The sequence below is a fragment of the Tiliqua scincoides genome, chromosome 6 (assembly GCF_035046505.1).
Source record: "Tiliqua scincoides isolate rTilSci1 chromosome 6, rTilSci1.hap2, whole genome shotgun sequence".
NCBI classification, from domain to species: Eukaryota; Metazoa; Chordata; class Lepidosauria; order Squamata; family Scincidae; genus Tiliqua; species Tiliqua scincoides.
In genome coordinates, this window is record NC_089826.1 from 56,875,893 (window position 1) to 56,899,230 (window position 23,338).

General features: G+C 43.4%; 1 long non-coding RNA gene across 1 annotated transcript in view; it reads left to right on the forward strand.

Moving 5' to 3' along the window:
- Window positions 1-9,961, forward strand: part of LOC136656119 (uncharacterized) — a 48,988-nt gene extending 39,027 nt beyond the window's left edge. Inside the window, exons 3-4 of the long non-coding RNA XR_010794699.1 lie at window positions 7,372-7,510; window positions 9,794-9,961. This is a non-coding gene — a long non-coding RNA (uncharacterized lncRNA). The remainder of the gene's footprint in view (window positions 1-7,371; window positions 7,511-9,793) is intronic.
- Window positions 9,962-23,338: the final 13,377 nt, after the last annotated feature.

Below are 23,338 nucleotides of genomic sequence, written 5' to 3' on the forward strand. Positions count from 1 at the left end.
AAATGGCGCTGCCTGGGTCTATTTGTCCTTTTTCAAAATGGCTCTGCCTGGGTCTGCTTGCCCTGTCTCAAAATGCCTCCACCTGGGTCTACTTGCCCTGTCTCAAAATGCCTCCGCCTGGGTCACTTTGCCCTTTTTCAAAATGGCGCCGCCCGGATCTGCCCTTTTTCAAAATGGCGCTGCCAACTTCATTTTGTCCTTTTTCAAGATGGCAGCCGCCATCTTATCGCAACCCACAAGAAATTCAATCGCAACCCACCAAGTGGGTTGCGACCCACAGTTTGAGAACCTCTGCACAATTCTATATAGAGCTTCGTAACTGCTTTTGAATATTTTTTTATTGATGACTTGGCTGATACCTTATTGTGAACAAGAGCAAATAATGAGGAAGAATTGAGTTAGAGACAGGGAGATTTTGTCCTTTTATCTGAGATCATGACTAACAAATGCAGGGCAGCAAAGATAAACATTATAAGGGGAATCTAAGAGAGCTGAAAGACAGCAACCACTGTTTCTCTGGTACAACTGACCTGTAATGGTAAGAAATACTTTTTGAGGGTTCTGTTTCAATTGAATCAATATTCATTATGGGCCTTAGGATATACAGAGGGAGAAGGCACATTGAACAGATCCTCAAAACTTTAACATTAAAGTCATGCTCAATTCATATATTCCTTTTGTGGCACAAAAGCCATTTCAATGTGTCTGGTCTCACACCTTCAGAAAGATATGAAAATGTATCATGTGAGATAACTGCTCTGGTATGAAGTAACCATATCTACATTGATACATAGTTCTTACTTTCATGTGGTCCGTGAGTGGTTTGCAGCTTGTAAGCAAATAGCACCTTTTCTTATATATGAATTGGTCCGTGGACAACACAGATCTGCTCAATTTAAGCTATAATAGTATACACAATTACTCTTTGAGTAAGTGCACTGATCACAGTGAAAGCATCGATCACAGAAGGGCAAAGAGCCTAATCCTAGGAGCCTAATTCTACCATTGGAACTAGCATTCTAACATAACAGAGGTCTTTCTGGCACTGTAAAACATGTGACCATTGAGACATTGGCTGATGTCTTTCTCTTCTGCAGCTCAACATACTTCAAGCTTTGATCTGCACCCACTTACCTACTGCAGAGCTGGGGATTACCTGGTTGCCTTAGTGAGCTATCTTTGCTCCCCACCTGATTGGTCTAGGAGGTGGATGGTTTTTCCAACAGCCCCAGACGCAGTTCTTTGGATATGGGTTGTCTTCAGCCAGGGTGATTACATCTGGCAGGTATAGTGTGAGTAGAGAGTTTTGGTGTGTACCCTGAGATAAGCAGAAGCTAGATGTTGGCTTGCTTGGGGAAGCTGGCTGATGATCCCTTGAGTTTGGGGTGCAAAGTAGACCAAGTCTTTCCAACGTGGGCAAGGCAGTGCAATTCAGCTTCCTCTATCCTTTTGGGGTTACCATAGAGAAGCTTGAGCCATCAACAGATGGTCATCAGTTTGGCATCGTAGTGGGAATGTCTGAAGGGGAAATAGATGCAGTGTGGCCTTTGAGGCCTGTGCAAAAAAAAAAAAAAATCAGTGAAGCATAAGAGATTCTCCGAGTACCTGACTGCCCAAATTCAACAATCAGTGTTTTTGTACTAACTCTTGATCAGCTTGAAGGCACCTCTTGGCTGTTGGGAAATCTGAGTATAAGCCATACCTTCTGACCAGGAGATCCAAGCCTAGAGTTGTTTGTTTAAACCAATAAATCAATCCCTGCTTCATTCCAGCTTTTTTGCCCCAATCCTATCCCCCGCCACTTGCACTTATGCACCCATGCCATTGATGCTCATGTTGCATCCTATAGAAGGGTGTTATCAGGAGACCTCTTCAAAGTGAGATTTTGTTCACATACCTCCAGGTAAGGCCCCCTTTGCCCTATGGATCTACTCAAATTTGCACAAGTTCCAGTATTATAGATGGGGGTAGGATTGTATAGTTTCTCTCTCTTTGTTTTGTCAATACCCAGATTCCCCTCCCCAATTTGGAGATATGGTGGTGCCAGTTACAAGCATTATGTAGCAGGAAAAAGGCAAGCCCACTGCAAGCAGTGAATTGCCAGTTGGTTTATTACATCACTTATCTCAAGTTTCAGAAACCACCCATTTGTAAATGAAAGTCATGGCATAGCTATACCTTTGCACTTGGGCTTGATGCCTCTTTATCTCCATGCTTCCTCTCACTAATCATACAGCCTACTGTTACCCAAAGTCCCTGTTGCCCCTGGCTGTATTGCTAGTCTAAATAGGATGCTCATGATCTCCTGTTATGTGTCTCCAGTGATCCCACTCTCTCCTCCCATTCTCATTCGTTCCTACTCTCTCCTCCCAGTCTCATTCTATATCCCCTCTGGCTCACATCTTTAGTTCCTTCTGTAGCCTCCACCTTCTGTCTCCCAAAGCACTCAAGCATCTTCTTCCTCTTTTCCCCTCCTCTACAAGCCTGAGGAGAGGAAGGGGCAGGGGGGCAAAATCCCCAGGGCCATGGCTTTCAAGGGGGTGGATGGGCGGGCTGTGACAGGCAGCCCAATCCTGAGCTGCCCAGTTCCCAGGACTACAGCAGCGCCAAAATGACTGCTGCTGCATCCTATGGATGTCAGGCAGCCATGGGTGGCTCCTGACATCTCCTTGGGGGAACGGGCCTTTTGTCTCCTTCCCTTGGGTAAGGTAAGAAGCCCCACAATGGGGCTACTCGACTCTGCACCAGCTATTTAGCCAGCGCAAAGTGAAACAACCCTGTGTCAGGCCAGTAGGCCCATCGCGGGGCTATGGATCTGGTGGAACCCAGCTCAACTGGTTCTGCCCCTCCCACCCCACTCCCTCCCTGCCATGCCTTCTCCTCAGCCTCCCCCCACCCCAGAACGCCTCCCCGCAACCCTGACTTAACTGTCTGCCACCCAGCATTCTCCCGGAGCTACGTGTGGTGGTCCTCACTCCTCTGCCTGGCGCTGGCTCAGCACGGGCTCATACCAAGCCAGCACACAGCGGAAAGCATTGTGACATGCTTTACGGCATGTTTACGACATGAAGCACTGGCGCTGGGCAGGTGCTGATTGTTCTGGACCAGGCCCTAAATAAGCGATGCAGTACAAAACAAATTCATTACAAAATAAATTTGGGTACCTCAATATCAGCCTATCCAGGGCTGCGTTTCAACTATAGCTTTAATCAACTTTCAATGTACTTCTATTACCTCAGTGTATTCTGGAAACTGCACTATGTTAGTATCAGCTCTCAGATTCCTTAACAAACTTAAGAACATAAGAACAGCCCTGCTGGATCAGGCCATAGCCCATCTAGTCCAGCTTCCTGTATCTCACAGCAGCCCACCAAATGCCCCAGGGAACACACCAGATAACAAGAGACCTTCATCCTGGTGCCCTCCCTTGCATCTGACATAGCCCATTCCTAAAATCAGGAGGTGGCACACACACATCATTGCTTGTAACCCATAATGGATTTTTACTCCAGAAACTTGTCCAATCCCCTTTTAAAGGCATCTAGCCAGATGCCATCACCACATCCTGTGGCAAGGAGTTCCACAGACCAACTACATGCTGAGTAAAGAAATATTTTATTTTGTTTGTCCTCACTCTTCCAACACTCAATTTTAGTGGATGTCCCCTGGTTCTGGTGTTATGTGAGAGTGTAAAGAGCATCTCTCTATCCACCTTATCCTTCCCGTGCATAATTTTGTAAGTCTCAATCAAGTCCCCCTCAGGCGCCTCTTTTCTAGGCTGAAGAGGCCCAAACGCCATAGCCTTTCCTCATAAGGAGGGTGGCCCAGCCCAATAATCATCTTAGTCACTCTCTTTTGCACCTTTTCCATTTCCACTATGTCTTTTTTGAGATGCGGCGACCAGAACTGGACATTGTACTCCAGGTGTGGCCTTACCATAGATTTGTACAACGGCATTATAATATTAGCTGGTTTGTTTTCAATACCCTTCCTAATGATCCCAAGCATAGAATTGACCTTCTTCACTGCCGCCGCACATTGGGTTGACACTTTCATCGACTTGTCCACCACCACCCCAAGATCTCTCTCCTGATCTGTCACAGACAGCTCAGAACCCATTAGCTTATATGTGAAGTTTTGATTTTTTGCCCCAATGTGCATGACTTTACACTTACTGACATTGAAACGCATCTGCCATTTTGCTGTCCATACTGCCAGTCTGGAGAGATCCTTCTAGAGTTCCTCACAATCACATCTGGTCTTCACCACTCAGAAAAGTTTGGTGTCATCTGCAGACTTAGCCACCTCACTGCTCAACCCTGTCTCCAGGTCATTTATGAACAGGTTGAAAAGCACTGGTCCCCAGGTTCTTGGGGCACACCACTTTTCACCTCTCTCCATTGTGAAAATTGCCCATTGACACCCATTCTCTGTTTTCTGGTCTTTAACCAGTTCTCAATCTATGAGAGGACCTGTCCTCTAATTCCCTGACTGTGGAGTTTTTTTTCACAAACTATACTCTCCTTTCCCCACTCCATCCCCCCCCCCCAAATGCATTGGGGGAAATAGAAGTGCACTGAATGTAGATTAAAGCTGTAGTGCAGTAGTTCTCACATATTTAGTATGAGGAGCCAGTTTTTAGAATGAGACTCTGTCAGGACCCACTGGAAGTGATGTCATGACCAGAAGTGACATCATCAAGCAGGAAAATTTTTAGCAATCCTAGACTGCAATCCTGCCCACACTTACCCAGGAGTAAGTCCCATTTACTACCATTGTTAAAAGAATATACATAGTAGCTTGTTAAAAGTACAGGTCTGTAACATTTCCCAAATGCAGTCACATACAAAGGTATCAAGACTAATATGTTAAAAATGAAATATTGAAATGAATGGGGACTCACCTGAAATTGGCTCGCAACCCACAGTTTGAGAAACACTGCTGTAGTGGAAATGTAACCCAGGATTTCTCCATAAGCACCAAGGTGTATTAGTAGAATTCAAACACGGAAACTTCCGCCTTCAAACCAGATCTACTATCCCCAGCAGTAGGTTACCAGTGCAGTTCACTGAATTCCCAGGCTCCACCACTTAGTCTGCTCCACCACTTCTTCTAGAGCACATGGCATTGGATCAAGTCTACATGTGTTTTGGAATTCTTTGAAGGTGAAATTAACAGTATAGAATACAAATATAAGTTTGGAGCACAGAAAAGAAAAAAAAAACAGGAGAAAAAAAGAAAAGAAAAAGTCCAGACAAGTTTATTTCACCTGGGCTTTGTTTCAAAATCATCAGATAGTAATGAGGGAGATAGTGAAAGCCGTTCCTTGGAGAAGAAAAAGCACATGAGGAGGACTTGGCTGAGGTAGAAGAAAAGAAACACAGTAGCACTACGCAAAGTAAGGAAATTATCCCCATTCTTATGTTTTCATTTAGATTCAATCTTGCTGATACTAGTTAAAACTGTCAATTTGAAACTTTTTTCAAAAAATTGAGTAACATGTGGTTGTAGGAAAATTTAGGAATGGGGGACCCAATCAGGCATCTTACCCCAGGCTCAATGCCAGCTCTCAGCAGTCCTGATCCTATATTTTCTGAAATGTTTGCATGCTAAAGCAAGCACCCTTTAATTACCAAACACCACATTGATTATACACAGCTGTAGCATTTTAACCTACTTCATTGCCCTTTCTTTCTTTATTTCCCTCTCCCTCTTATTGTAAACTTATCCCCTCTTTTTAATTCCTATTTTTTTGTACAAATAAAAAACTTTTGTAAACTTCTCTAATTAAATATTTATCTGTTCTCTTTATAACTCTCCTATAAATAGTAAAGTGCATATTTATGGGGGTAGGGGGTTGTTACATAGGCTTCAAGATATTTAGGAGTCATCTTTGCAAAGACATTTTGCATTGCAGATTTGTTTAATTCAGATTCATCAGCCTTTGCTTGCATGAGCCTGATTTAAGTGACTGTGTACTACAAGTTGTAAAGCTGAGGGGCTTATCTGAGGATGACAGTGGATTCCCCACTTGTCCCCTTAGCTAGCCCCCGTCACAGAACAAATCAGTGACTGTCACAGCTGCCATATGAAAGAAGTGACAGTTCAATGTACAATTTAATTGGCAGTCATTTAACCATAGCTGCTTACCAGCAGCCCTGGTTTTCATAACTGAAAATGGCTATCCCCTTCAAACATGAGAAAATTAAATAAAGTGCATTGTGTACATACACACACTTAGGCACACAAATGAACTGTGGGAATATTTTTATTTTATTTTAAATAGAGTTACATGAGAAAGAATACAAAGACTTCACTATCAATGGACTCTATTAGTAAACAATTTAGATTAAAAAAAATGGGCTCAGTCCTAACTAGACTCTCTGCTAATGGAATGCATGTTCCACCAGTGGAAGTGCCACTGCTTCAGCAGAAGTGATGCTGTGATAGTATGCACAATGAGGTCATCAGCACACATGGCTGGTGGCTGTGCAGATGTGCCACTGGAAGAGTCAGTCATTGACAACACCAAATAGTTTGCAGCAGGGGCAAGCGGTGGGAGGAATGAGATGGTAAAGGGAGGAATAGTTGGCAACCTTCAGTCTTGAAAGACTATGGTATAAGCCTACAGCACCCGCTATTCCCAGGCAGTCTCCCATCCAAGTACTAACCAGGCCTGACCCTGCTTAACTTCCGAGAGCAGGCGAGATCGGGCATGTGCAGGGTAACAGTGGTGCCTGGACAAGGAGGGAGCATGGGTGGGAGGTGGCATGGGAGAGGAAGGGGTCGATCCTGGCAGCACCTGTATTCACCAGCATACTATCCCCTCACTCTCCTCATTTTTGTGCCAAGAAAATAGCTGATCCAAGGAGACCTAATGAGGATGCAGAGGCTTACCTCAAGGAGACCTTTGGGCCTGTTTCCTCCTACAGAATGCAGTGCATGCTCCATTGGCATGGCTGCATCGGTGGGGAGCAGGGAAGTTAGTTAGGATTGGGCTGTAACTAATCACTGTACATGATTGTCTACTTTGAAACATAAAGGGATGCAACATTTACTGGTCCTGAAACTCCAGACTTTTACTATAATAAAAAGTGTTGCAATATTAATGTAGATGCTTATTTTAGTATTTAGTATGAACATGTATGGTTTAGAGAATGTATGATTTAGAGATCAGAAATATTCTGAATTCATAATTAACCAAAATGCTCTGGGTGTCAGTTGAAGTCTTTCCTTCCAAAATAACTCTACATTTCCATGATGTTTGATTAAATACTTGTCTCATATAATGTGTTTTCTTATAATAGTTTCAGCTTCCTTTTCCCACACTCTCAAACTGGCCTTCCATTCAGCATTCTCTCCATTTTCCAGCCATTACCTCTTCTGCCGCTTCCTGTTCTTCAGTTCCTCACAGTCTCCTTTGTGATGAAGATTACACAAGCTTGGAACTGGCTGGCACTGAGTGTTCTGGCATCACACCAACCAGATATACACAACAGAACAAATCAGTGTATGTATGCATGTATGTAATTTGACCCACTCTGTGAAATAATTACAAAATGGCTGGAACTGTTTTGGCATTCTTTTTGGGAAACCAACCCTAATGCTATTTGTTAGTTCAATTTGCCCTTAGTAATAACCTGGTGCTAAGCTCCACATCCATGTAAGACACATAAACTCCACATAAAGCACGTCTGTAGCACCTGCAGAGTAGGGGCCATCGGTGCTGGGCCTTAATGCCATGTGGGCTGGTGCTTTTCCAGCACCAGCGAGAGGTGTGTATTTTTTTTTGGGGGGGGGGCAGGGAGTGGGCAGAATGGGGCAGAGCAAGGGGAGGATCAGACCCAGGAGGGAGGTGGGGACAGTGACAGCCTCTGCCACCACATCCTAACCCCACTCCTGAGCTGAACGACCTACTTGGGTCTCCTTGGCTCTGTACCTGCTCAAATGCAGGCACAGAGGTGAGGAAACTCATTGCTGCTGACTACTGCCTACCCAGTGTGAGGAGCAAAAGCTCCCTTCTCCTGAGGAGACCTCTGGCATTATCTCTGTGCCCACAGGATCCAGCGGTCACCATTTTGGCACTACTGAAGCCGTGTACTCTGGGTGGCTTAGGACTGGGCTGCCTGTCCAGTTGAGATCTTGAATGAACCAGAAGACCAACTAGTAACCCTCACGTGTACCCACTTAATGGCACAACCATAAGGTTGTTTGAGAAGACATTAAGTGTAGCTAATCAATAAAAGTGATTTGACTTTTATTGCTTAGTACCACATCACAAAGATATGGTATTATATACCATGTCCCGAAGAGTCTAGTGTAGTACATGAAAGCATATGTACAATAAATGTGTAAGTTCTTAAAGCACTATACGTCTGTTGTTTTCACCCCAGCTAAGTGACTACCCCTCTAAAACTTCTATTACTAGAAGAGTTTGACAATCAGCTTTTTCTGTGAAGAAAATCACTGGGGGGGGGGGCGAATCACTGTGGCTGCCAATGTAAAAACTGTTTTCAATACTTATATTCCAAGTTTTTACTTATTGCCTGTGTCACTCTTATTTAAACTTATTGGTATAACTGCCACTGGGACCTTTGAGGCAAAAAAGCATTTCATACGTTTCAAAAGCTTTGCAGTGGGCACCTTAATCAAATAAATCCATTCTTTGCTGTTCTTCCTGCTCACATATTTTGCATTATCAGCTAGATAATTGTTTGGAAAGTTGTAATATAGGTTTCAGCCATGTGTGAATGAATAAAACTCCCCTCATATGGAAATTCGTCTTCTGACTACCAGAATTTAATCAGAGCGGTTTGATTACTTTCCCATGACACATGTTATGCTCTGATAACAAGCCCATGTCATACATATTTGCACAATCAAATGACTTTTATTGATTAGCAACACTTAACATCTTCTCAAACAGCCATTCTGGTGGCTTGTACAAGTTGTCTAAAATTGTTTTATATTTGAAAACATGTAACGCTTATTACTGATTTTCTGTAGCCTGAAATATTAAAAGAACCACTTCCTCTTGGGACTAAGATTGGCATAAAGTGTTTTCAAATCAAATATTTGGCTACAGAAGGAAAGTGAATTTATAAAGCTATGAGACCTTTTCTTGTACTTAGCACTTCATCTCAGAGTGGGTGACAGCCCTGAGGCATATTGAATGCCATGTAGAAGCTGATGGAGGTGTCCCAATAGCTGCTATGTACATTGGTCTGATTTTCAATCAGTTCAACATTTATAGCTCCCCACTGACAAGCTATTTCAAGTAAAGATAGGAGCTTTGCACTGTAAGTAAAGGTAGATTAATGTCCAGAGCATCTTCACAGAACCAAATCTACATTTTCCTCTGGCTGTGAAATAATAAGATGATAATTATAATGAGAATAAAAGTAATAAAATAATATAATAAAAATAATAAGGAACGGGAGACAATGAAAACAAAAAGCAAAAACGAAAAGCAAAAACGGGAGACAACGAAAATGAACAGTCACATGGAATGCTTTGCAAAAGCCTCCTCAAGTTTCAGAAAGTCCTCCAAATTATTATTGGTTTGGCTTTCTTGTAAAAAAGAAACAAGGATAACTTGGTAATTCAAAACTATTTTTCTGTTAGGTCAGATTTGAGGTAAATGGTGGATCATTATGTCTTGCAATGTACCTTTGAATGAAATGACTTAACCTACCATTTGTTACAAATGACCAGCGCAAGAGTTAAGTAGCCCTCCCAAATACAGTCCTCTTGCATCCCTGACTTGCGTATACCTCACACTTCTTTGTTGCAGCTCTGGTTGCTGTAACAACAAGGCAGCACAGAGAGACTAAAATCACAAGATAGCTCTGCTTGTGGTCTGGCTTCTATCGCTGGAGGTGACAGAAGTAATTGGCATGCTGTGCCTTTGTGGAGGAAAAAGAAATATGAAGGACCGCGATCCCAACCGAAATCTCAGCTCCCTATCTTGTGTTACTGGAAACTGTGACAGTTGAATAAATTTCAAACCATATATTAATTTACTTACAAACCAAAACCAGAGTTGTCATTGTGTTGATGGATTATCAAGCACCTGAAAACTTTTGGCTGAAAACAAGTTTGTCAGAAGTCATTTATCTTACAGATAGAAAATTTCACATCAAGTCTTACTGTATCATTATCTACGACAAGCCTTCCTGGAAATTATGGTTTCCTCACATGGGGCTTAGCAAGAAGGCTGGTTCTGATCCTTGCTTATATCTGTGTGATGACTGAACTCCTGATCTCTTCTTTCTCCTCTTATATTTCACTTAAGAAAAACTTAAGGTTCAGTAGGAAAATGGCTTCCGTAAGACAGTTTGGAATCAGTATTATACAAAAAGATAGCATGGCCAAGCAGATGAGCCAAGCACGTCCATGGCTTCTATATTAGGATTCTCCCAAGAATAATAGACCCCAACCAGGCCACCTGCTGGGACCAGCATGCACTGCTTCCCCCTCTTCCCCCACCCCTTAAAGGGACCTGTTCTTGCTTTATAGGTCACTAAAGCATACAAGCTTGTAGCAATGTGCAGGCTGCCTCCTGGCAACCCACATGCTTGAAAAAACTAGATCAAGGTTAACATGAAGCAGTTTCCTGTTTTTTCAAGTGTTCAAGCTGCTGGTAGGCAGCCTGTGGGTCACCATAAGCTTGTATGCTTATAGCAACCTGTAAAGCAAAAACATTTTCAGTCCAGTATGCATTTTAATAATGTTAATGGGCACATGGGGCTAGTGGCAGACCTGCCATTAATGAAAAGGGACAAATACCCCAGGCACAGAGCCATACGCACCTCTAGAACTGCACAGAAGCCTCCCAACACGGTCAGAAACTGTGCTTCCAGTTTGCCAGAAGCAAAGTTTAAGAGCCCAGGGAAGCTTCAGTAGAATTCCCTGGTGTGTTTTGGAGTCGTGTGAGACGTGTGCACTCCAGGTAAGCGGGGGGGGGGGGCAGATTTGCACATGGGGCAGCAGTATCCTGTGGGGGGGCCATTGCAGACTGTTGCTCTGGGGTGCAGGGCTTGGGAGGTCTGCCACAGCAGGGGGACCAATCTGCAGATAATTGAAACAGCAAATACCAAATCTGCAGGTATGGAGGCCCACCTGTATTTACTTGGAAGGAGGGTTCATTAAGCACAATAGGATTTACTCAAAAATACAAATGCAGAGGAAAGCACTGTGATATACTCATCCTTTCTGGTTTGTGACAGCGAGAACCTTTCTTAGAAGCAGGAAGAGGCTTCTGCCACCAGGAAGAGAATTACACTGAAGCCTTTGGACACTGTTAGCATTTAGATAAACTGTATCATTTCTAGTCCATTTCCATTTCTCCCATCCCCACACATAAATTATTAAATTCTCCCCGTTCCTTCATTAAAATTGTTTCTATTCAAATTGGCCCCTGTAGGTTAACGAGGACTCTAAACATGCTCCAAATGGACCTGGAGTTCATAGGTTGTTGATTTATTATTTGCCCATGATGGAATGCAGTACTAAAAGCTGCTCTCATTCATTTATCTGATGTAATACGATTGCAGTCATTATGCAAAATACCATGAGATGTGCTCCTGAAATTAGAGAGATTTCTCCATTCCCTTGGAGCTCCGCGTGAGCATGCCCTTGTATTATGGGATTCATTATGGAAGTCTTTGAATCCTGATGGATACCACTGGAGCAGGTCACAATCCCACAAGCCATTATTTCCATTGGAGATAATGGCTCATAGCCATGGCAGCTCTTGGGAGCAGAATTTATTGTGTAAGGGAAATGTAAATCGTGGCACTGTGGCATATGCGTCGTGCCTACTTGTCTATGCATATTTAATCCTGCAGAATAAAAGACTGTACCATGATTAAACAGGAGAGAAAATAGAACTTACTCCCACTGTTGGGTGCTTGAGGTTTCTCTCAGGTTAAATTGCTTAATATGGAATCGGTCAATAAGACATTCCCGTTGTTCAATATTTAGATTTTGCTGCTGTGCAAATAGAGCACCAGAGCTCACATTGCAGCACGGAGACACTTAACTAGCTTTGCTTCTAGGGCTGAAGTTAAAAGTCGATTGAAATGCTCAGGAATGTTTGTTTGTTGCATCAGCGGGCCATATTCATGCCATGCAAAACAGTATCGAACTACATGTGCGTAGATGGCAAATATTGGTTTGTTCTAATATTTTTGGCATTTAGTTTGGAGGGTTCTCCTTGGCTTTCTCTTCATCTCTCTCCTCAACCTCATTGTGCAATATTATGGCACAGCAATTAGAAGAGCTGCAGTTGTCATTTGCTGTGACTCACAGGGGCTGTTCAGACATACACAGGAATGGAGGAATGAGTGGCACACGCTAGTAATCCCCTAGTTCTGCTGCAAGTCTACAATGACACCATAAGGGAGATCCACAATGCACTTGAGACATTCCAGGAGCAAGAGGGAATCAGAACTGCAAGCTACATTTTGAGCAGCATCATTTTTTTTTTCCTGGTAACATCTAATTCCGCTCTCAGACTTTGCTTCATGAATTATCAGAATGTCATGGAAGCCACTTTTTCTTGCTGTAGTTCGACCTCACTCCAGCAATCTCTGTGGAGAGGCACCCCTTAGACTTATTGAATAGCACCGTTCATTCCCAAGCCTGTGCCGGCTCTCCACTGGAATGCTGAGGAAAGGGTCTTCTGACTGCTGAGATGATATGTCAGAAACCTTTTAGGCACTGGAGGGTGCATTTTTACACTTCTTGGGCAAATATCTCAGCACAAGTGCTAACAACTAGATTAGCTGTCATGTTAGCAGGCTGCCATGTCCCACTCCAATGCTGAATGAGTGCCCGAAAAATTATAGTGAGGAATACCATTTATTTATAGTAATGTGTGCAAAATTTAAAATGCATTTCTGATTTCTGATCCTGAAATTAAGAAATACAAAGCAGATTTTAGGAATGGAAATAGTGACTGATTTAAGGGCTATTGCAGGACTGAGCGTCATTGGAGCGCTGCCCTAGAGGGATGGGGTGGCGCAGTTGGTTAAACCACTGATAGCGCAATCCTATCTTGCACTGGAACAGGCAAGCCAGGAGGCTTGCGCTGTATCCAGCGCTTGATAGAACTGCAAAGTGGCTCAGCTGGAGGTAAGGGAAAACTCTTCCCTTTACCCCAGGTAAGCCGCTGCAGCCCCTATGGGTCTCTTCAGACTTACATCACCTCAGGTAGTGGCGCAAGTCCAAGGAGAGCAGAGTGGCTTGAAGCCACTCCTCACTACTCAGAGGTTGGGATCTGGCATAGCTGCCAGATCCCAGGCCTGCCTCCCACTCCCTGGTCGCCCGCCCCTGAAACCACCCTCCACCCGTCCTCCCCCGCCCTGGAACACTTCCTCCCTACCCTCCACAGAGCCTTGTGTCCGCTGAGCTCAACTAATGCAAGGTTTGCTCCCTCCATCGGCACAGAGGTTGAATTCAGTCTCCGCAGGCCGGTGACCCTCCATGTGCCAGCCCAGTCGACTCTCAAGGAGGTGCAAATATGCATTACGGCACATTTGCAACCCTCCTTGCAAGGGCAAGGAAGGATTGTGCCCTGAGCTGACAAGCCTGTTGACCACAAGGTTGGCAGTTTGAATCCACGCAGTGGGGTGAGTTCCTGTTGTTTGTCCAAACTCCTGCCAACTCAGCTGCTCGAAAGCATGTAAAATGCAAGTAAATAAATAGGTACCACTTTGGCAGGAAGATAACAGCTTTCCATGTGCTTATGTGTCTAGTCATGCCAGCCACATGACCATGGAAACTGTCCACATACAAACACCGATTCTTTGGCTTAGAAATGGAGATGAGCACCGCCCCTGTGATTGGACATGACTAGGTTTAATGCTGGGGGGAACATTTACCTTTACTGCCCTAGAACGTCTGGCCAGGGAACATCCTAGGAACAGAAAAATGCTACTAAGCATTTAATGAATCTTCCTTTCACCATTAGGAGCTACAGTCAGCATCCACACCCTGCAGATTAGGAAGCTGAGCTTCCATTTTCTATGGGCAATGCTGAACACTGTAAAATGTGCTTGACAGAAATGAAAATCTATTTCCAGTAGCTACTTCTGTGTCTTCCAGAACAAAACTGTTTGCATTGAACAAAACAAAACTTCCAGAAACTATTGCATCTTTGTACAAAAATAAATAAATAATTAAAAAAAAAAACACCTTTCTCCATAACGGGTGCAAATGAACTATTTAGTTTCCTGTCAACTGGAGGGGGAATCCTGTTTTTAAAAGGAAAATTCAGGAAAAGGTTAAAAAAAATAAATTGCAGTGTGTCACAGTGTCAGTGTTCTGTTCCTCAGCCATATTTCACTAAGTTTGGGTGTCATAACAACCTTCCACACAAGGTTAAATTTTGCAATAATGTTGTGTTAGAGAGAGAAATTTCTCATGTATGGGAAGTGCTACAAAACTGACAGTTTTACTGCAAAGAAATGTCACACAGATATGTTAGCACTCTAAAAGAAATGCTAGACTAGCTTCTACATTAGAATTAAGAGGTGTCAATCACTGAACACTGCATAAATGTCACCACATTTGCTAAATGTTAGCCTGAAGAATGACATGAATTATTTGTTTCAGTATATTGAGTATTCCAGGCTCTACCTATTGTTTCTATGCAAACTTCCCATTTTCTTCATTTAAATTAAACTTAAGTCATGCGAGCCATTAATTAGAGATCAAGTGTTTTCTCCTGGCATGACCCTCAGTGCAGTGCATAAACAAACACATGAACAAAGCCCAAGGTTACTATGGTGGAGAGGGCAAAAGATAAGTGTCTCCAGGAAATGAGAAACCAGAGAATACACAAGCAGACAAGTCATTCACAAAAGGATTACAATATTTACCACCAATGCTAGAAAATGTGCATTCTTGAGAGAGTTGCCAGCTCCCTGCATAACAGTGGGCAGCCTGCTTTGAACTGCTGAATGAAGTTCTAGAGTGCCCTCAGAGGAGAACAGTGGGATATCAATGAATGAATGAAAAGAACAGATTGGAGCAGAGCTGATTTGGAGGGATGGTGATGAGAGAAGTATCTTCCAAACGTCCCTCTGCCTCTCAGCTGTCATATTCAGATTAGGTCCTACACCTGTGCAGCAGTCAGACAAACCAATTACTTTCCAAAGGGCCTCCATGTAACAAAAGCAGCACTGTCCCTGCCTACCACAAAGTGGGTGGCTTCCAGTGGCAGATTGTGGCCAGTTTTCAGGAGCAGTAGCACAACAGCATAGCTTCCCCTCATAGATGGCCTGGGGAGGAAGGAAGGAAGCTGGAATGACATGAGACTACTTTTCTTCTTTCCTTCCTAATAGGAAAGCAACAAAAGGCCAAAAACTTGAAAGAAGGGAAAAATTTGAGGTGCAATTTCACTGAAAACAGTGCCACAGTTTGGGAGGGAGGGGGGAAGTTTTGGGGAAAGGGGCTCATTTGGTGTTCTGCTTCAGGTAAAAACTGTCATGGTCCAGCACTCAGCAGGCACAAGAGGCTCCTTAAAGATGACCAGATTTATTGTGGCATAAACTTTGGAAGACCAGGGCCCAGTTAGAGCCCAATCCTATCCAACTTTCTAGCACTGGTGTAGCCACAATGAAGCCCTGTGGTAAGGGAAGCCACATGTTCCCATACCTTGAGGAGACCCCTGTGACTGCTCCTCCACCACAGAATGCAGCACACACCCCACTGGCACAACTGCACCAGCACTAGAAAATTGGATAGGATTGGGCCCTTAGTCAGTCACTGTTGAAGGTACCAGATTTTAGCGATATGAAGTGGAAATCCATCTTGCTTCTAGTGAAGTTTGCTCTAGCCCATGAAATCTTAAGCAACACAACAAGTTTATTAGTCTCTCAGGTGCAACAAGACTCCATGTTTTGAATACTATCAGAAAACAACAGACAACATAACTAACAGGGGAAGGGTGAGGTGCAGGGACATGTGGTGGCAGGTGAGGCAGAATCACCCCATCGTAGTCCATGTAAGAGCACAACAGCTGCCTGCCTCCTTACACGTGAAGTGGCTCTCCTTACACCTGAGAAAGCTGGTGTAAGGAGAGCCTCCCTGCATGTAAGCAGGCGGGGCAGCTGTGGTGCTTCTCCATAGATCACAATGGGGTGGGTCTGCCCAGCCTGCCACATCAGCACTGCATATCCTGGTGAAGTGAAATATTTTCTATTGACCCCAAATTTTTGTTCTGCTCCTTATTCATATGCTTCTTATGCTGCACTTCTGTACAGATCATTTATTTAGCACCATCACCGTACGTGATATTTTTCCAGATGGAATACATTCAATACATACATTAGATACATGCGTTAGCTGCAAAAGGTGCATGAATGTGGTATTAGTCACTTTCTCCTTCAGAAATCCATAGGAGTTGAGTTCTGTCTTACCCTGATCACAAATTCTTTTACACGGACAAGCAATGAGGAATACACAAATATGCTTTACACAGCAGATTTGATATGCGTGTATTTTGTCCTTGGGTTTCTGTCCCAGAGTATAAAACACTGAATGAACAACAACAACAACAGTATTTATATACCGCTTTTCAACAAAAAGTTCACAAAGCGGTTTACAGAGAAAATCAAATATCTAATGGCTCCCTGTCCCCAAAGGGCTCACAATCTAAAAAGATGCGACACCAGCAGACAGCCACTAGAAAAGACACTGCTGGGGTGAGGCGGGCCAGTGACAGCAATGACAGCTCTCTTTCTAACACATCTAAACATATGAAGTCAGGCTGTTTAGCCCAATGCTATTAATTCAGACTGACAAGGTATCAGGCAGAGGTCTTTCCTCTCCTGCTACTTGAAATGCTTTTAGCTGGAAATGTCAATGATTGTATACAATGTGCTCCACCAATGACCTATGGACCCGCCTATGTCTGCATGTGCTCCTATGTGCTCCTATGTGGACCTATGTGCTCCTATGTGGACATTGTATACAATGTGCTCCACCAATGACCTATGGACCCGCCTATGTCTGCATGTGCTCCTATGTGCTCCTATGTGGACCTATGTGCTCCACCAATGACCTATGGACCCGCCCATGTCTGCATGTTCTTCCCCAAGAAACATAGTTCTAAGTCTTCAGCAATCTTGGCAAGGAATTCATAAGAACATAAGAACAGCCCCACTGGATCAGGCCATAGGTCCATCTAGTCCAGCTTCCTGTATCTCACAGCAGCCCACCAAATGCCCCAGGGAGCACACCAGATAACAAGAGACCTCATCCTGGTGCCCTCCCTTGCATCTGGCATTCTGACATAACCCATTTCTAAAATCAGGAGGTTGCGCATACACATCATGGCTTGTACCCCGTAATGGATTTTTCCTCCAGAAACTTGTCCAATCCCCTTTTAAAGGCGTCTAGACTAGACGCCAGCACCACATCCTGTTGCAAGGAGTTCCACAGACCGACTACATGCTGAGTAAAGCCAAGCAATTCCCTTCATTGCTTGGCTTTCTGTTTCTCAAATGATCTATCTGCTGTTAAATGAATTCAACACCACTATCAGAAACATTCAAGTTGACCATTACAACAATTTTAATATTCCAAAGATAAACAAAAATCAGTCATGTTTAGTTTTTTCAAAAGTCACTGGTCCTCTTTCATTTTCTCCTCAGTCATTTACTTTGGCTCTCATTTAAAGGTTTAGTCTTATTATGACCCTTTCAAAAAAGAATGAAAAACTGTTTGTGGGGGAGAGGGGAGTGGGGTGATGGTACGCTCTGCTTACAACTTGTACACACTTATCTGTTCTCTTGAAAGATGCTTCTGTGCATTGTAGAATATGATCAGAAACCTTGCTTTGACACACCAGCATTCCTGGAGGGGGGTGCAAAATACAAAAAAGTTTTTCAGACATCTGAACTCTTGTGTAAAGTGACCCCTTCCCCTCACCTTCATAGCCATTTGCTTTGCAGCCATGAATGGCTCTGAAGATGAGGGGAAGGGGCTGCTTTACACAGGTGTTCAGGCCCCTGAAAAGCTTAGCGTCACCCCCCTCCCAGGAATGCCAGTGCTTTTACAGATTTACCTCTTTTAGGAAGAGTGTGATATTTGTTGAATGAACATGACAATTGAGATTCTAGAGTGGGAAAGGGTCAAACTAGGCTACCCCTTTCCTATGGTGGAAGAACAGGATAGGTCCAAATACAAGCAGTACTGCAGATTCAGTAGAGTATGGGGAAGATTGTCTGCACATCCCAATAAAAGTGATGAGACAAGGTGGTGTAGATTAAACAGGTCACAGTTTATTAATGTAATTAAATTTTCAGTGGGAACTGTATAACTTACAGTTCCACCCTTCCTTTTAGTGTGCATTCTTACACTGGGGAGACAACTGCTGCTATCTAAACCCCTTTCTGACTCAATGCCAAGGTTCACCTATTGACAAGCCCCAGCTTTTCACCATTCACCTTTTAATAAGATAGAGCAGTGTTTCTCAAACTGTGGGTCGGGACCCACTAAGTGGGTCATGAGCCAATTTCAGGTAGGTCCCCATTCATTTCAATATTTTATTTTTAGTATATTAGATTTAATGCTCCTGTGGTATTTGACTGCATTTGTGGAAATGTTACACATCTGTACTTTATCAGGCTACTCTGTATGTACTTTTAACAATAAAAGTAAATGGAACTTACTCCTGGGTAAGTGTGGGTACGATTGTAGCCTAGAATTCCTAAAAATTTTCCTGCTTGATGATGTCGCTTCTGGCCATGACATCACTTCTGGTGGGTCCTGACAGATTCTCATTCTAAAAAAGTGGGTCCTGGTGCTAAATGTGTGAAAACCACTGAGATAGAGAACTAAGGAGACTGTGAATTGCAGATCCCACCCCCCTCCAGCCGTGAATTTTTAGGGGCTGCTGCCACAATCCTTGTTCAAAGGGGTCCCATCCAACATTTCTAGCCACAAAGACCCCTGGAATCAGTCTTGCGTCCTTTAACAGCTAACCTCAAACAAACAGCTAACTTCAGAGTGAGGACAGACCTCTGTTCTTAACCCCATACCTAGAGGTGTTTGAAAATGGTGTTATTTACCTTACTCAAAAGTAAGCATCATCTGTTCAGTAAGCTATAGAATATCTTACGCACCAGAAACAAACACCTCTACCCATACCACACAAGGCCTGCCAGCTATGACCTACCTGGCTAAAATCCACACCTACAGCAATCCAGTGTAGGCCAAAAACAAAACCACCAAGCTAGTGAGGTAGAGAGCCAAACATTCCTGCTTGGCTTGAAAGGCAAGGAAGTAATCTTGAATTGTTTTCAGGGCAGGTGGGTGGGGACCATTCAGAAAGCCTCTGTTGGACAGAAGGGTAGCTGTAACATGCAGGCTCAATCAACCCAGGAAAGCCTGTCCCCTTACACATACCAGTCAGTGAGGTGGTCTTGCTTCCAACAGGGGACCGGACTCAAATGCTCTCAGTTCCAAATTTATGGAGAGTGGAATGGTCTCCTGTGAGGTCCATCTAAGCAGGGATGGGGAGTAATAGGATAGTCAGAAAGCTGAGTCCTCCCCCGAGTAGGATTTGTATCTAGGGCAGTGAAAGCACCAAGAGCTGTAGGTGTCCCTGGGCATTGCAATCGGGTAATAAGTGACCATCCCCTCCATTCTAGTCTGAACAGCTTTCATGTTGTGCTGTATTCTTTTTCAAAAAGGATGGCGTGTTTAATCGCAGTTGTTATTGTCTGCCTTGGGAACCTAGAATGAAGGGTGGACAACTTTGCAAAGCCCCCTTGCCTGTTACCCCAGAAGCATAGAAAATTACAGAGTAAGTCTATTACAGAGCAAATGTAATAGTAAATCTATTACCAAGCAAATCTATGCATGTCTATGCAGAAGTAGGTCCCGTTAAATTCAGTGAGATTTATTACCAGGAGGGTGTGTAAAAGGATTGCAGCTTTAGGCACATTACTGATGATTCCTGTTTTAGCACTTCCTCATAACTTGCAAAACGTGTACAAGGCCTCCTTTTCAGTGTTATTCAGACACCTTCCAGTCTAATGCTTCGCTCTTCGCTATCCTAATCACAATATTTTCATTCTAAGCATTTGAATAATTTGAGGGGTGGGGCTGCAGTGCAAGATATTGAATGTGATGAAGTGCTTCCCAAACACATACACGGTGGCTCAGGTATGATTACACCAGGTTGATGCTGACTGACATTATTACCATCTTTTCTCTTCTACCAGCTCCTTGAAATTTCCATCAAAATGCCTCCAGCCTTTTTGGGGCCTGTATTATGTTACACACTCCTGCCTAATTTGCTCTCCATTACCATCTCTACAGCTTTCCAGGTTTCTCTCTAGTATTCAATAGATGTTTTGGATTATACTTTCCCCCTCTAATACTATTATATTGCAGTGTTCCAAATGGAGTCTCATTTTCTCGCTCACACCATGTTTCCATTATCATTGGCCCCCTTGCTATTATTTCTATGCCCAGGCTGATTTTTGCACTGCCTCCCAATTCAGTATAATATGAGCATTGCATTAACCTGTGGTTTACTCCCCTTTCCAGATCATTAATGAATATGTCAAATAAACATGGAAGTAATGCCAGTTGCTCTAGACACCTCCTCACAACTTGATACATTGATGTGTATCATTATCTTTTGTTAATGGTCCTTCAGTCACATTTCAGTTCACATGATAGGATTCCAAGTCCATTTTAATTAATTTTGTGGAAAGCCTTTTCATGACAGCATAAAGTAGGCTGAAATGTGCCGTTTCAGCTACACCTCCAAGAGGAGTTCACATACCAATCTCTCCATGCCTGCAATTTTTCAGGTAATTTCTGGCAATATATTTTCCCACCGTGGGTTGTGTGCTTTTGATCCTTACACCCTGAGTTAGTCATGGCCATTTCACACATTACAGAGCAAGAAGTCTAGCTTTCCCATGAAGCACTCATCCAGGATATATACTGAATCCTGGTTCTGTGATTAGTGTGCCTGTGGATTCATATTTTCAAATGCCTGTCTATCTTATTCACACTTCAGATATATACTTAAAAAGTTCAGGTGTAAACTAAAAAAAAACAGCATATGTGAAAAGGCACACAAAGAGTCATCTAAAAGAAACAAATATGTGATTGTCTCTGAGAACATTAAAGGTACAGTGAATAGTATTTGTGAAGTAAGCCAGAACTGTGATTACATTTTGAAGTATTGACTTTTTATTACCAGACTAGCTGTAACCATCAGGTTACATGAATAATTTCTGACTCTTTTAACTCTTACAAATAGCAGCTGTGGAGGGCTCCTAATCTGGATTAAGATCATCGTATGGGGGAAGGAGAGTTAGCCCTTGCTCCCACAGAGCCATTCCATCCCCGCTGCTATTTGCTCCAATGGGGGAAACACATGCACATGCATACATGAGGTTTTTGAAAATCAGGACAAATGGCTTCACCAGAGAAATTTTCATTCAAAAACATTTTGGGGGACATGGGAGACTGTCTCTGACTTGGTGCACATTTGATAATGTGCACAAACAGAAATGGTCAAGTTTGAACCATACTTAAACATGTGAGGGAAGAGTGTGGGCATGTACACCCTCATCTGTAAAGCACAGATTGAATGTGGTTCACATGACAATGCATGTCTGTTTGTGTGCATTATCAAGTGCGCACCAAACCACTCTCCCATGCTGTGGTTCCACACTGGCTGAAACCTTTTCCCATACAGCTCAATCCTAAGCTTTGTGCGCTGGCTCACTGCCAGCATGCACTGTCGCAAACATGCCGTAAAGCACATTTGCAGGCCCTAGCATCGGTGCTTCGCTGGGCTAGTGCCAGGTAAGCGCCAGAGCTCTGCCGCTCAGCATTCGCATGGACTGCCGAGCAGTGGAGAAGTTGGTGGAGGCGTGTTGGGAGGCAGGGAGGAGGTGTTCCAGGATTGGCTGAGGGAGTGCGGGGAGGAGGCATGCTGGGGGAGGGAGCAGGGCAGGATGAAGTTGGGACCGGTGGAGCTTCGCTCTTGATTCTACACCAACCTTTGGGTCGACGTAGAATTGAGTAGCCCCATTGCAGGGCAACTTGCTTTACTCGGGGGAAGGGGACGAAAGTCCCCTTCTCCAGAGGAGCCACTGGCAACTGCCTGGAGTGCACAGAATGCAGCGGCATTCACTTTCACAGGCAGGCCCTGTATGCTGCGCAGCTCAGGATTGAGCTGATAGTTGCTACAGAGATACAGCACAACATACAACAGAGATGCACATATATTTCTGACACCACATCTAGTTTAGCCTTTGAACAACCATTCCATGAATCCCATAATGTGGTGATCTAAAATAAATAATTACGCAGAAGAAAAACTGATTATCTGAACTGACAGATTTCAATAGAGAAGGACTGTGCAGCAAACTACGGATGTTTTCACTATCTTCTAAATGATTTATGGTTATTTTTCCCCAACACTTACCCTAATGGTTGTGGAAGGTTAGACTAAAGGAAATAGCTTTTCAGTGTATTGTAATGAGCACTAGAAATGAATTATTGTTTTAATATTTCCTGATCCCTAGTATTTTCATGTACTCTGAAATAATTGACAAGGTCAGCTAATAATTGTGTCAAAGAATACAAAAGTCTCCCCGGAACTGATTGTTTATTAACACTTTGCCAGATTTGTCTTTCTTTGTTCTTCTACATAAGGAATCATAATATTACCCAGAACGGAACTTACTTAATTGTATGTGATTGGCCTCAGAAATGAGGAGGATAATTACCATGAAGAGGCAGACTGAGTGCAATGTTTGTGTTTCCGCTGCGGTACTCATATGGGAGAAAAGTGTGACTGCTCACGTATCCCCACGTGCACTCATTACACCATTGTCCAATCACATGCATTGTCATGTGAACCACATTCAATCTGTGCTTTAAATACAGATGAGGGTGTACATGCCCACACTCTTCCCTCGCATGTTTAAGCATGGTTCAAACTTGACCATTTCTGTTTGAGTGCATTATCAAGTGCGCACCAAGTCAGAGAGAGTGTGTGAAGTCACAGGCAATTACAGTTAGTATCCAGTGCCAAAGCCTACTGTAGCAATGTTCAAGGTCTCAACATTTTTCTTCTTCTTCTGGAAAACTGACCTATCTTCTCTATGGTTTTTGTCTCTTCTGGCTTCTAGGAGTCTCTGCGAGATTCTGCAGCTATGTTTCTAGGGCAACTTTCTGTAGTAATGAATTCTCTGAGCTGGGAGAGTAAGAGGGGACAGACAATTTGTTAATACAGACGGGTATCCTAGATGCACAGATCCCAGACAAAGCTTTTCAGCAGTTTTCAACT